At 49.7% G+C, this 11,755-nt stretch overlaps 1 long non-coding RNA gene across 1 annotated transcript in view; it reads left to right on the top strand.

Moving 5' to 3' along the window:
• The first annotated feature begins 1,773 nt into the window (after positions 1-1,773).
• The window catches only part of LOC149427530 (uncharacterized), a 19,232-nt gene continuing 9,250 nt past the window's right edge, over positions 1,774-11,755 (top strand). The window contains exon 1 of the long non-coding RNA XR_016311261.1: positions 1,774-2,274. This is a non-coding gene — a long non-coding RNA (uncharacterized LOC149427530). The remainder of the gene's footprint in view (positions 2,275-11,755) is intronic.

The following is an 11,755-nucleotide window of genomic DNA, read 5'->3' as shown; positions in this document are numbered from 1 at the left end:
CTCTCTATTCCTCTCCTCCATCTCTCTCTATTCCTCTCCTCATCTCTCTCTATTCCTCCTCCTCTCTCTCTATTCTCTCCTCCTCTCTCTATTCATCTCCTCTCTCTATTCCTCTCCTCCTCTCTCTCTATTCCTCTCCTCCTCTCTCTCTATTCCTCTCCTCCATCTCTCTCTATTCCTCTCCTCCTCTCTCTATTCCTCTCCTCCTCTCTCTATTCCTCTCCTCCTCTCTCTCTATTCCTCTCCTCCTCTCTCTATTCCTCTCCTCCTCTCTCTATTCATCTCCTCTCTCTATTCCTCTCCTCCTCTCTCTCTATTCCTCTCCTCCTCTCTCTCTATTCCTCTCCTCCTCTCTCTGTTCCTCTCCTCCTCTCTCTATTCCTCTCCTCCTCTCTCTATTCCTCTCCTCTCTCTCTATTCCTCTCCTCCTCTCTCTCTATTCCTCTCCTCCTCTCTCTATTCCTCTCCTCCTCTCTCTATTCCTCTCCTCTCTCTCTCTATTCCTCTCCTCCTCTCTCTATTCCTCTCCTCCTCTCTCTATTCCTCTCCTCCTCTCTCTCTATTCCTCTCCTCCTCTCTCTATTCCTCTCCTCCTCTCTCTCTATTCCTCTCCTCCTCTCTCTGTTCCTCTCCTCCTCTCTCTATTCCTCTCCTCCTCTCTCTATTCCTCTCCTCTCTCTCTATTCCTCTCCTCCTCTCTCTCTATTCCTCTCCTCCTCTCTCTATTCCTCTCCTCCTCTCTCTATTCCTCTCCTCCTCTCTCTATTCCTCTCCTCTCTCTCTCTATTCCTCTCCTCCTCTCTCTATTCCTCTCCTCCTCTCTCTCTATTCCTCTCCTCTCTCTCTCTCTCTCCTCCATCTCTCTCTATTCCTCTCCTCCTCCTCTCTCTATTCCTCTCCTCCTCTCTCTATTCCTCTCCTCCTCTCTCTCTATTGCCATTGTGACACCATTGTGATTGTGTATTCCAATGACTAGGAAATCGTTCCGTTTCTCCTGACTCCGGGGACACAGCCAAGTGAACATGACACATGTGTGGCCCTTGGTGCCCGCACCCCCCCCTCCCCCCCGGGCACTTTATCTGCAGCAGTTTTTCTCACCCTTTTTACCCCAAAACAACCTTTGAAATAATTTCGGGCTCAGGGACCCTGCTGAACCAATTCAATGGGGAAGATTCTTCTTACATTGGTGGCCAGAATGCAGCTGATGAGATCTTTGGCGTCATGCGGCCGGCTCTGCCGTGTGCTGTTGGCCCCAGAACCATTCAAGCATCACCAAATCGGAGGCCAATCAGCCACAGCTCAAGGAACTGGACTGGAGGAACCTGGCTGAGAAAGGCCAATATATACGGTGGAATGGGACCATCAGGCGGCATTACACGAAAATCGTCTGCAGTTCAATTCAGAAGCACACAAAGAGGCCTGCTGAATGTGTCTTCAAGGGACACCAACTCGGTTCAAAGGCGGAATATTGTAACTTCTTGACTTTAGCACATATGGAATATTATCCGGATTGGATTGGTAGCAGATTTCCCGTAGGCTGGGTTAGCTCTGTAATCTGAATGTAGAATTTTGAAGTAGAGGACATCACAGAGGCCTCCATTTTTGCGCCCACCGCCGACATTCAGCGTGACGTCACGTTTTTCATTTAGACTTGTTAACAATGGATGTCTGTCACATAGTTTATGTCCCACACTGTGAAAAATGTGGATGGCAACGGCTCTATATAACAGGGAGACATTGTGCTGAGCCGAGACGCACTTTGAAGTTTGCCACATGAAAGACGAGTAATAAACGGGACCCCTGCAGTCTGGGACCTCCCGACTCCGTCTACAACTGGGATGAGAGTTCAACAGATACATAATATTCCACCTGCTGGGATCCAGAGCATAAGCCTACTCTATCTCCTTCAACCAACCAACCGACCAATCAACCAACCAATAGACCAATCAACCAACCAACCAGCAAATCAACAGACCAATCAACCAACCAACCAGCAAATCAACAGACCAATCAACCAGCCAACCAACCAACCAGCCAACCAACAAACCAATCAACTAGCCAACAAACCAACCAGCCAGCCAACAAACAAAACCAACCAACCAACTAGCCAACAAACCAACCAATCAGCCAGCCAATCAACCAACCAGCCAGCCAACAAACAAACCAACCAACCAACAAACCAATCAACTAGCCAACCAACCAACAAAGCAACCATCCAACCAACCAACCATCCACCATCACCGATGACAAGAGCCATAGTGCTGTACAAGTCATGTAAGTAAATCCCATTATGATCATATCTGTCAGCTGTCTGATTCATCACAATGGTGGTGAGGGGAGCAGACAGGGCGATACAATAATAATAACGGGCGAATTTGTGTCAGTAAAAGAGCTCTGAGCATAAATCCCGTGATTTGTATCAGACGTTTGCACATAATTGATGGATAAATCTATAACAGATTTGATTGATTAGCACATTTGATAACGGTTTCTATGATAGGGGGACGGAACTTTCCAACACACATTTGGCTTCCTGTGTTGATCCGGCTTTACATGGCGCCTTATTTCCCCCCATAGAAGGAACAACCAATCCAGAGAATGTTGCGGATCTTTCATATTCTTTATACAAGGTAACTATTCACCTTCATAGTGGTCGTTCGGCCAACTTTTAAAGGGGGTCTCTGCTTGCAGGTCAGGAGAAGCTACCATGAAGGATGTAGGGAAATTTGTAGGGATGTCTGATCTCTCGGTGAGATGACCGTTGGATCTTCCTCACCAATGACACCACAAATCTACAATTTCACCCCCTGGTTATCTCTCACCTCAAACTAATTACAGCTCCCTCCTCGGCCTACCTGTATACAGGCCATCCCCCCTTTATTAGACCTCAAATGCAGTTGCCAGACTCATCAACTTTGCAAAGCCATCTGTGGCTGCCACCCCTCTCCACCAATCTGTCCACCAATCCCTCCACCGGCTCCCCCTCTCCACCAATCCCTCCAGCGGCTCCCCCTCTCCACCAATCCCTCCAGCGGCTCCCCCCCTCCACCAATCCCTCCACCGTGCCCCCTCTCCACCAATCCCTCCACCAGCTCCCCCTCTGCACCAATCCCTCCACCGGCTCCCTCTCTCCACCAATCCCTCCACCGGCTCCCTCTCTCCACCAATCCCTCCACCAATCCCTTGACTGGCTCCCCCTCTCCACCAATCCCTCCACCAGCCACTCCTCTCTACCAATCCCTCCACCGGCCCCCCCTCTCCACCAATCCCTCCACCAGCCACTCCTCTCTACCAATCCCTCCACCGGCCCCCCCTCTCCACCAATCCCTCCACCGGCTCCCCCTCTCCACCAATCCCTCCACCGGCTCCCCCTTTCCACCAATCCCTCCACCAGCTCCCCCTCTCCACTAATTCCTCCACCTTGAGGGGCGTCCAATCTATGGTCTCTAACTCACATTCATACATACACATACTAGGGACAATATAGACAGGAGCCAATTCACCTCCCAGCATGTCTTTGGAGTGTGCAAGGAAACTGGTGTACCCGGAGGAAACCCACGCAGGTAAAGGGAGAACATGCAAACTCCAGGCAGGTGGTGCCGTGGTTGGGTTTCGAACCAATGACCCTAGTGCTGCCAGGTGGATGCGCTATCCACTTAGCCACTGTGCTGCCCAATCATGAGATGTGTCCTCTTCCCTCTACTTTCACCTGGCGATCTGGCCAGTAACACACCTCCTGTATTAGAGCGCCCCCCCACTCTGGAGGAAGGAGCACAGGGGGCACCTTTGGAAAGCAGCATTGTCAGTCACGGGGGAGGGAAGCGTTAGATGGACTAGCAGATTTAGATACACTAACAAATGGGAAGCCTATCCCACCTCCACCTGAAACTGAAATTGTACTTTCTCCATCAGCTCACCCGTCACAGTTACTGTACAACGTGCACCTCCCGGTTAGATTGTAAGCTCTTGTGAGCAGGGACTTCCTAACCCTCCGAATTGTAATGTAACTGATCCGTCCCCCTTTATTTAGTAATATCAGTCGGTGATATAAATCCCAATAATAATAATGTGTTTTTCTGCCTGTGACCGGCCTTGTGTGGGATCTTCTGTTTGCAGGACTTTCATTTATCTCAGCATCTCGTGGTCATCCAGCATGCTCTCAGCAAAGATGAACAGAACTCTGGGCAGAGATGTCCCCCCAACCCCCCATATCACAGACTCCAGACCCCATCTGTTTAATGTGATGGGCGATATATTCTACGACAATGTCTTCCTTACATATGACAACCTCGAAAAGACCCTAAATTCTAGAACACGGGGGGGCCCAACGTTGGACAGCATCGTCCGGTTCAATAGAAACCATCTGGTTGTCTTCTGTCGAAGGGGCATGACCAAAAAAGGCCGGCCAATGGGCTCCCAGTCAGGGCTCTCAGCCAATGGCTAAGAGCGCTGACCGGAATGTTCTGGCGGGTCAGCCTGTTGCTTTGCCCTCCATGGGTTCCCTTTAGGTAAAGAAAGTATTGGGTGTCTGCATTTGTTATAGAGCTCTGGGGATCCGAAAAACGGGGTCCTCTGATATGGGAAGAGTGGTCACCTGCTCTGGCTCTTCCTACTGGTTAGTGAGGCCACCAATCATAGTGATGGGACAATAGAGAGACAAGGGAAGGGGCAGCCCAGAGCTGGCAATCATTGAAGCTGGGGTCTATGTGCATATCACAGCACCCAGTTTTGGGGTTCCGAATATCTGTACTAAAATTACCGTGGGCACCACCCCGTTTGCTGTCCTTCCTTCAGGGTGATAATGGGACTGGCCTGGAAACCCATTTCTGACCAGTTGATTGTTCCCCAAAGATCACAAGCCAAGTGGTCTCCATTGATCAGCCTTTCCCAACCTATCCAACACAGAGGAACCCTTGAAGTAACTTTCCGGCCTCAGGGAACCCCTTCTAAACACGACTATATCTACAACTCGGGATACATTAGAGTGATGGTGTCAGTGGGAACCTATCTGAGGGGCAGACAGTGCTCATTGCTCGAGGAACACTGAGAAACCTCTGGAGGAACCCTAGGATTCCATGGAAGCCTGGCTGAGAAATTGGCCATGTCAGACATGTCATGGATCATCCATCATGGATCATCTCATGTGTATGTTGGATTTCCTGGTTCCCGGGAGGAGTGCCAACTCTTACATAACACCCCAAAAGGCATTAAAGAGAAAAGAATTTCCGTTGATAATTCAGGTGAATTGGTGTCACAATTTATTCGGAAGAAGCAGCTGACATCACGACGAGCCCATCCTCCAGCTGCAAATACAATCTTCTCAATCTGAATAAAATAAAAGATAAACTCATTCATATTTCATAACAGAAAGCGGCAGAGCTGGACCCCGAGGCAAGAAAAACGAGATCATCGAACCCGGATCAGCAATGAAATGAGAGGTACTCTTCTGTCACCACCAGAAATTACGTGTGACTCCAGACAAAGAAATGTTTCCACTTCCTGTCCTGGTGTCCTTGTATCAATGTTACCTTCCCTCTGTGACCTACTATTCCCTCCACCCACTACGCAATGGAGACCAACAAAGACCGATATGTCTGTAGTTCTGCCTGGGTGACAACTATGGCCCCTTCCATAGACAGAGTGGAGGGGTTTCCATAGACAGAGTGGAGGGGTTTCCATAGACATAGTGGGGGGGGGGGGGTGAGCATAGCCCCACAGGAACAGAAAGTGTTTTATGTTCAGGATTGTCCAGTGAAATTGAAGGAAAATGGCCAGAAAAAAAGAAAACTAATGCAGCCACCACATCGAAGGACTGGTAAGGTGGAATGTATGAAATTGTTGGTTTTGGGTTTAGACTGTAAACTTGTCAGAAACACGGATATTTTAGAGTACGAAGTGTCAGATTTCTGCCATACTTTGCAGGAAGTTCTCTCTGATGAGACGATCCTTAGATGAAGGACTGGCCAAGCCCTCCAGGCTCTTGGAATTCCATTCCCACCCAGGTTCAGGTGCCATGTAGATAGCCAGAGGGCCATTCCTGATTAGGAAGGGAGAGGCAGCAGATTGTGGGCTCAGAGAACTTCAATAAAGGACTGTCCCTTTAAGTAGATAGTCTACTGCAGAGACTATTAAAGGGCGAGTCCATGGACTTCCTTACCCAGAGTGCGAGTCCATGGACTTCCTTACCCAGAGTGCTTCGGCCATTCTTCGGCTGCTAGTCAACCTCCTGAGGATTATCCTGAAGACCACCATGTCTGAAGACCACCATGTTCTGCAGGCCTTCCATCCAGGCTCCGGATATATACTACGGTGGATTTTGTGGTTTTGATGGGTCCAATGGGCTCCAACCAGAAGGACAATTTTTGACATTTTATATACACATTATAATCTGCATGTTTTACTAGAAATCTACTTTAATTCCCCAAATGATATATTTTGTGAAGCACAAGCCCTGCAGAATAAAATGATATCAGTTGCAATTTTTTATGTCGCGACAAATATACTAAAATGAACTTCAGAACTTCTAAATAACCATTTTTGGGGATTTGTCAAGTAAAGAGACACCAAACATGGCGAGACTGAGAACTAAACTGGTGAAAGACCTTCGGAACCCCAAATGTTCCGTTCTGTGCTCTGCTCACTGGAGCCGGGCTATAGAGGGGGTGGGAGTGGCTAATGCACAATGAGAGGCGGAGCCAGCTGTCCCTCAGGAATCTGAGCGGATCCCGACCCTGAAGTTGGGATCCTTCCAGAGCGAGAACCAGATCTGTGACCCACAAGAGAAACCAAAAAAACTTTGTCCATCCTTCTCTTTTAATAGATTTTTATGTGGTTATTTTGCCTTTGCTGTCTATGGCTGCAACCCTCCATATCCCCAGAGAGGCGACACACAGAGCAGAATCAAATCCTTCTACATAAGTTGTACCTGTTTATCTGTAGCAGTCTCTCCTCTACAGCCTCCTAAATCACACATTTTACACCTCATTTCTGACCTGCAGGAGGCAGGGGGCGGGAGCTGATGTCTCACGCTGCACAGCATACAGCAGGGAGCTGAGTGTAATCTGAGACCTGAGTGAAGGGAATGGACACACCGCCACACCCCACCCCACTACACAGTCTCAGAGGGAAACATACACAGCTGAGGCTGTCAGTTCACCCTGAGGTCATCACAGAGGACAAGGGGGCGCTCTTTACATCTGGAGGAAAAGAAATGTAATCTCCAAACATGGAAAGGTTTCTTCACAGTAAGAGCTGAGAATATGGAATAGACTCCCTCCAGAGTTGGGTGTGGCCAGCTCAGTGGATTGCTGGAGGAAAGTCCTGGATTCTTTCTTAGATACACAGAATATAACTGGATATAACATTTATAGGGAACGTGGATCCAGGAAATATCCGATTATTGATCCCGGGAATATCCGATTATTGATCCCGGGAATATCCGATTATTGATCCCGGGAATATCCGATTGCCTCTCGGGGGATCAGGAAGGAATGTTTCCCTGCAGGAGGAGATTGGATCGGCTTTGCTGGGTTTTTTTTGCCTTCCTCTGGATTCACTGTGGATGGAGGATTATAACTTTTTTTTATGGTTGAACTGGATGGACTTTTGTTTTTTTTCAGCCAGACTAACTACAGTTGCAAGAAAAAGTATGTGAACCCCTTGGGATTATGTGGAGTTTTGCATGAATTGGGCATAAAATGTGCTCTGAACGTCATCTAAGTCACAACAATAGAAGAACACAGTCTGCTGAACATAATACTACACAAACATTAGATGTGGCCATGGTTTAATTGCACATAACATGTAAACATTCACAGTGCAGGGAGGAAAAAGTATGTGAACCTTTGGACTTAATAACTGGTTGACCCTCCTTTGGCAGCAATAACCTCAACCAAACGTTTCCTGTAGTTGCAGATCAGACCTGCACAACGATCTGGAGTCATTTTGGACCACTCCTCTTCACAAAACTGTTTCAGTGTAGCAATATTCTTGGGATGTCTGGTGTGAATCGCTCTCTTAAGGTCATGCCACAGCATTTCAATGGGGTTGAGGTCAGGACTCTGACTGGGCCACTCCAGAAGGCATATTCTGTGCTGTTGCAGCCATTGTTTTGTTGAATGACTTGTATGCTTTGGGTCATCATTGTCCTGTTGCATCACTCATCCTCTGCGGAGCTTCAGTTGGCGGACAGATGGTCGCACGTTTTCCTGCAAAATGTCTTGATAAACTCTGGAATTAATTTTCCCATCAATGACAACAATCCGTCCAGCCCTGAGGCAGCAAAGCAGCCCCAAACCATGATGCTCCCTCCGCCATGTTTCACAGTGGGGATGAGGTTTTGATGTTGGTGTGCTGTGCCTTTTTTTCTCCACACATAGTGTTGTGTGTTCTTCCCAAACAACTCAATCTTGGTGTCATCTGTCCTCAGTATATTTTGCCAGTAGTGCTGTGGACACATCCAGGTGCTCTTTTGCAAACTTCAAACGTGCTGCAATCTTCTTTTTGGACAGCAATGGCTTCCTCCGTGGTGTCCTCCCATGTACTCCATTCTTGTTTAATGTTTTCCTTATTGTAGATGTGTCAACAAAAATGTTAGCATGTGCCAGAGATTTCTGTAGGTCTTTAGCTGACACTCTGGGATTCTTCTTTACCTCATGCAGCATTCTGCGCTGTGCTCTTGCAGTCATTTTTACAGGATGACCACGCCTAGGGAGAGTAGCAACAGTGCTAAACTTTCTCCATTTGTAGACAGTCTGTCTTACCGTGGACACAGGAACATCAAGGCTTAAGGAGATACTTTTGTAACCCTTTCCAGCTTCATGAAAGTCAACAATTCTTGATGGTAGGTCTTCTGAGAGCTCTTTTCTGCGAGGCATGGTTCACATCAGACAGTGCTGCTTGAAACCAGTAAACCCAAAACAGGTGTCAGCAACACATCCAATATCATCACACTGATTGGAGTCAAGGTTGGCTCACTCCTGGCTCCAATTAGCTCTGGGAGAAGTCATTAAGCTAGGGCCTCACATACTTTTTCCTCCCTGCACTGTGAATGTTTACATGTTATGGGCAATTAAACCATGGCAACATCTAATGTTTGTGTAGTATTATGTTCAGCAGACTGTGTTCTTCTATTGTTGTGACTTAGATGACGTTCAGAGCACATTTTATGCCCAATTCATGCAAAACTCCACGGAATCCCAAGGGGGTCACATACTTTTTCTTACAACTGTATGGGACTATGAAAACCTCGTTCACTCTTAGCAATTTGTTAAAGTGTTCCTGAACCCCCAACAGTTCAATCCGTCTGTAGAGGCAGCAAAGCATGCTAGTTATACTGCCTGTGGAACCTAAGGGGTTAATCCTCTGCATTGTGTAAAAAGGATGTTTGATCCTGTCTACTGTGATTCTCCTCTTCTTCTACTGTCCCCAATCCATCTGCTGATAGTACAGAGCTCTAGGATGAATTCTGCACATGCTCAATTTGGTGTGTATTGCTAGAGAGGTTTTTATTTTTCTTGGGAGAGTGCTTGTGATAAGCACAGGGCCAATCAGCACTGTCCAAACAGAGGTCAGGGGTTCTGCATCCTCCTAGAGAAAACTCCTCCTACAAGCTTTAACCAGTACTGTACTGGACACTGATAGAAGTCATAAGACTGCTATATACTGCCGATGGGAAAAGTGATTTAGCAGTTTATATTTACTAAAATAACTGCATTTCCATGTTCATGAATGTGGGGTCCGGGGAGAGCGGATATAGTGAATGCGGGGTCCGGGGAGAGCGGATATAGTGAATGCGGGGTCCGGGGAGAGCGGATATAGTGAATGCGGGTTCGGGGAGAGCGGATATAGTGAATGTGGGGTCCAGGGAGAGCGGATATAGTGAATGCGGGGTCCGGGGAGAGCGGATGTAGTGAATGCGGGGTCCGGGGAGAGGATAGAGTGAATGCGGGGTCCGGGGAGAGCGGATATAGTGAATGCGGGGTCCGGGGAGAGCGGATACAGTGAATGCCGGGTCCGGGGAGAGCGGATATAGGGAATGCGGGGTCCGGGGAGAGCGGATATAGTGAATGCGGGGTCCGGGGAGAGCGGATATACTGAATGCGGGGTCCGGGGAGAGCGGATATAGTGAGTGCGGGGTCCAGGGAGAGTGGATATAGTGAATGCGGGGTCCGGGGAGAGGATAGAGTGAATGCGGGGTCCGGGGAGAGCGGATATAGTGAATGCGGGGTCCGGGGAGAGCGGATATAGGGAATGCGGGGTCCGGGGAGAGCGGATACAGTGAATGCGGGGTCCGGGGAGAGCGGATATAGTGAATGCGGGGTGCGGGGAGAGCGGATACAGTGAATGCGGGGTCCGGGGAGAGCGGATATAGTGAATGCGGGGTCCGGGGAGAGCGGATGTAGTGAATGCGGGGTCCGGGGAGAGCGGATGTAGTGAATGCGGGGTCCGGGGAGAGGGATATAGTGAATGCGGGGTCCGGGGAGAGGGATATAGTGAATGCGGGGTCCGGGGAGAGGGATATAGTGAATGCGGGGTCCGGGGAGAGCGGATACAGTGAATGCGGGGTCCGGGGAGAGGGATATAGTGAATGCGGGGTCCGGGGAGAGGGATATAGTGAATGCGGGGTCCGGGGAGAGCGGATATAGTGAATGCGGGGTCCGGGGAGAGGGGTATAGTGAATGCGGGGTCCGGGGAGAGCGGATACAGTGAATGAGGGGTCCGGGGAGAGCGGATACAGTGAATGCGGGGTCCGGGGAGAGCGGATATAGTGAATGCGGGGTCCAGAGGAGAGCGGATACAGTGAATGCGGGGTCCGGGGAGAGCGGATACAGTGAATGCGGGGTCCGGGGGAGAGCGGATATAGTGAATGCGGGGTCCGGGGAGAGCGGATACAGTGAATGCGGGGTCCGGGGAGAGCGGATACAGTGAATGCGGGGTCCGGGGAGAGCGGATATAGTGAATGCGGGGTCCGGGGAGAGCGGATATAGTGAATGCGGGGTCCGGGGAGAGCGGATATAGTGAATGCGGGGTCCGGGGAGAGCGGATATAGTGAATGCGGGGTCCGGGGAGAGCGGATATAGTGAATGCGGGGTCCGGGGAGAGCGGATATAGTGAATGCGGGGTCCGGGGAGAGCGGATATAGTGAATGCGGGGTCCGGGGAGAGCGGATATAGTGAATGCGGGGTCCGGGGAGAGCGGATATAGTGAATGCGGGGTCCGGGGAGAGCGGATATAGTGAATGCGGGGTCCGGGGAGAGCGGATATAGTGAATGCGGGGTCCGGGGAGAGGGGATATAGTGAATGCGGGGTCCGGGGAGAGGGATATCGTGAATGCGGGGTCCGGGGAGAGCGGATATAGTGAATGCGGGGTCCGGGGAGAGCGGATACAGTGAATGCGGGGTCCGGGGAGAGCGGATATAGTGAATGCGGGGTCCGGGGAGAGCGGATATAGTGAATGCGGGGTCCGGGGAGAGCGGATATAGTGAATGCGGGGTCCAGGGAGAGCAAATATAGTGAATGCGGGGTCCGGGGAGAGCGAATATAGTGAATGCGGGGTCCGGGGAGACCATATATAGTGAATGCGGGGTCCGGGGAGAGCGAATATAGTGAATGCGGGGTCCGGGGTTAGTAACATTTTGCAGAAAAGATTCTCCCAGCTTTCACTACAGTTGAAAACGATCGATGATTTGACAATAACCTTCTGAAAATGAACATTTTCGGCCCTCATTGTACCGCCGTCTGGCCGGCTCTGGTC

Source organism: Staurois parvus, unplaced genomic scaffold (assembly GCF_062004578.1).
Source record: "Staurois parvus isolate SC_StPar_1 unplaced genomic scaffold, SC_StPar_1.0 ptg003678l, whole genome shotgun sequence".
In the NCBI taxonomy this organism is placed as follows: Eukaryota; Metazoa; Chordata; class Amphibia; order Anura; family Ranidae; genus Staurois; species Staurois parvus.
Note: the sequence above shows the minus strand (reverse complement) of the source record. Positions and strands in the feature narration are given on the sequence as shown.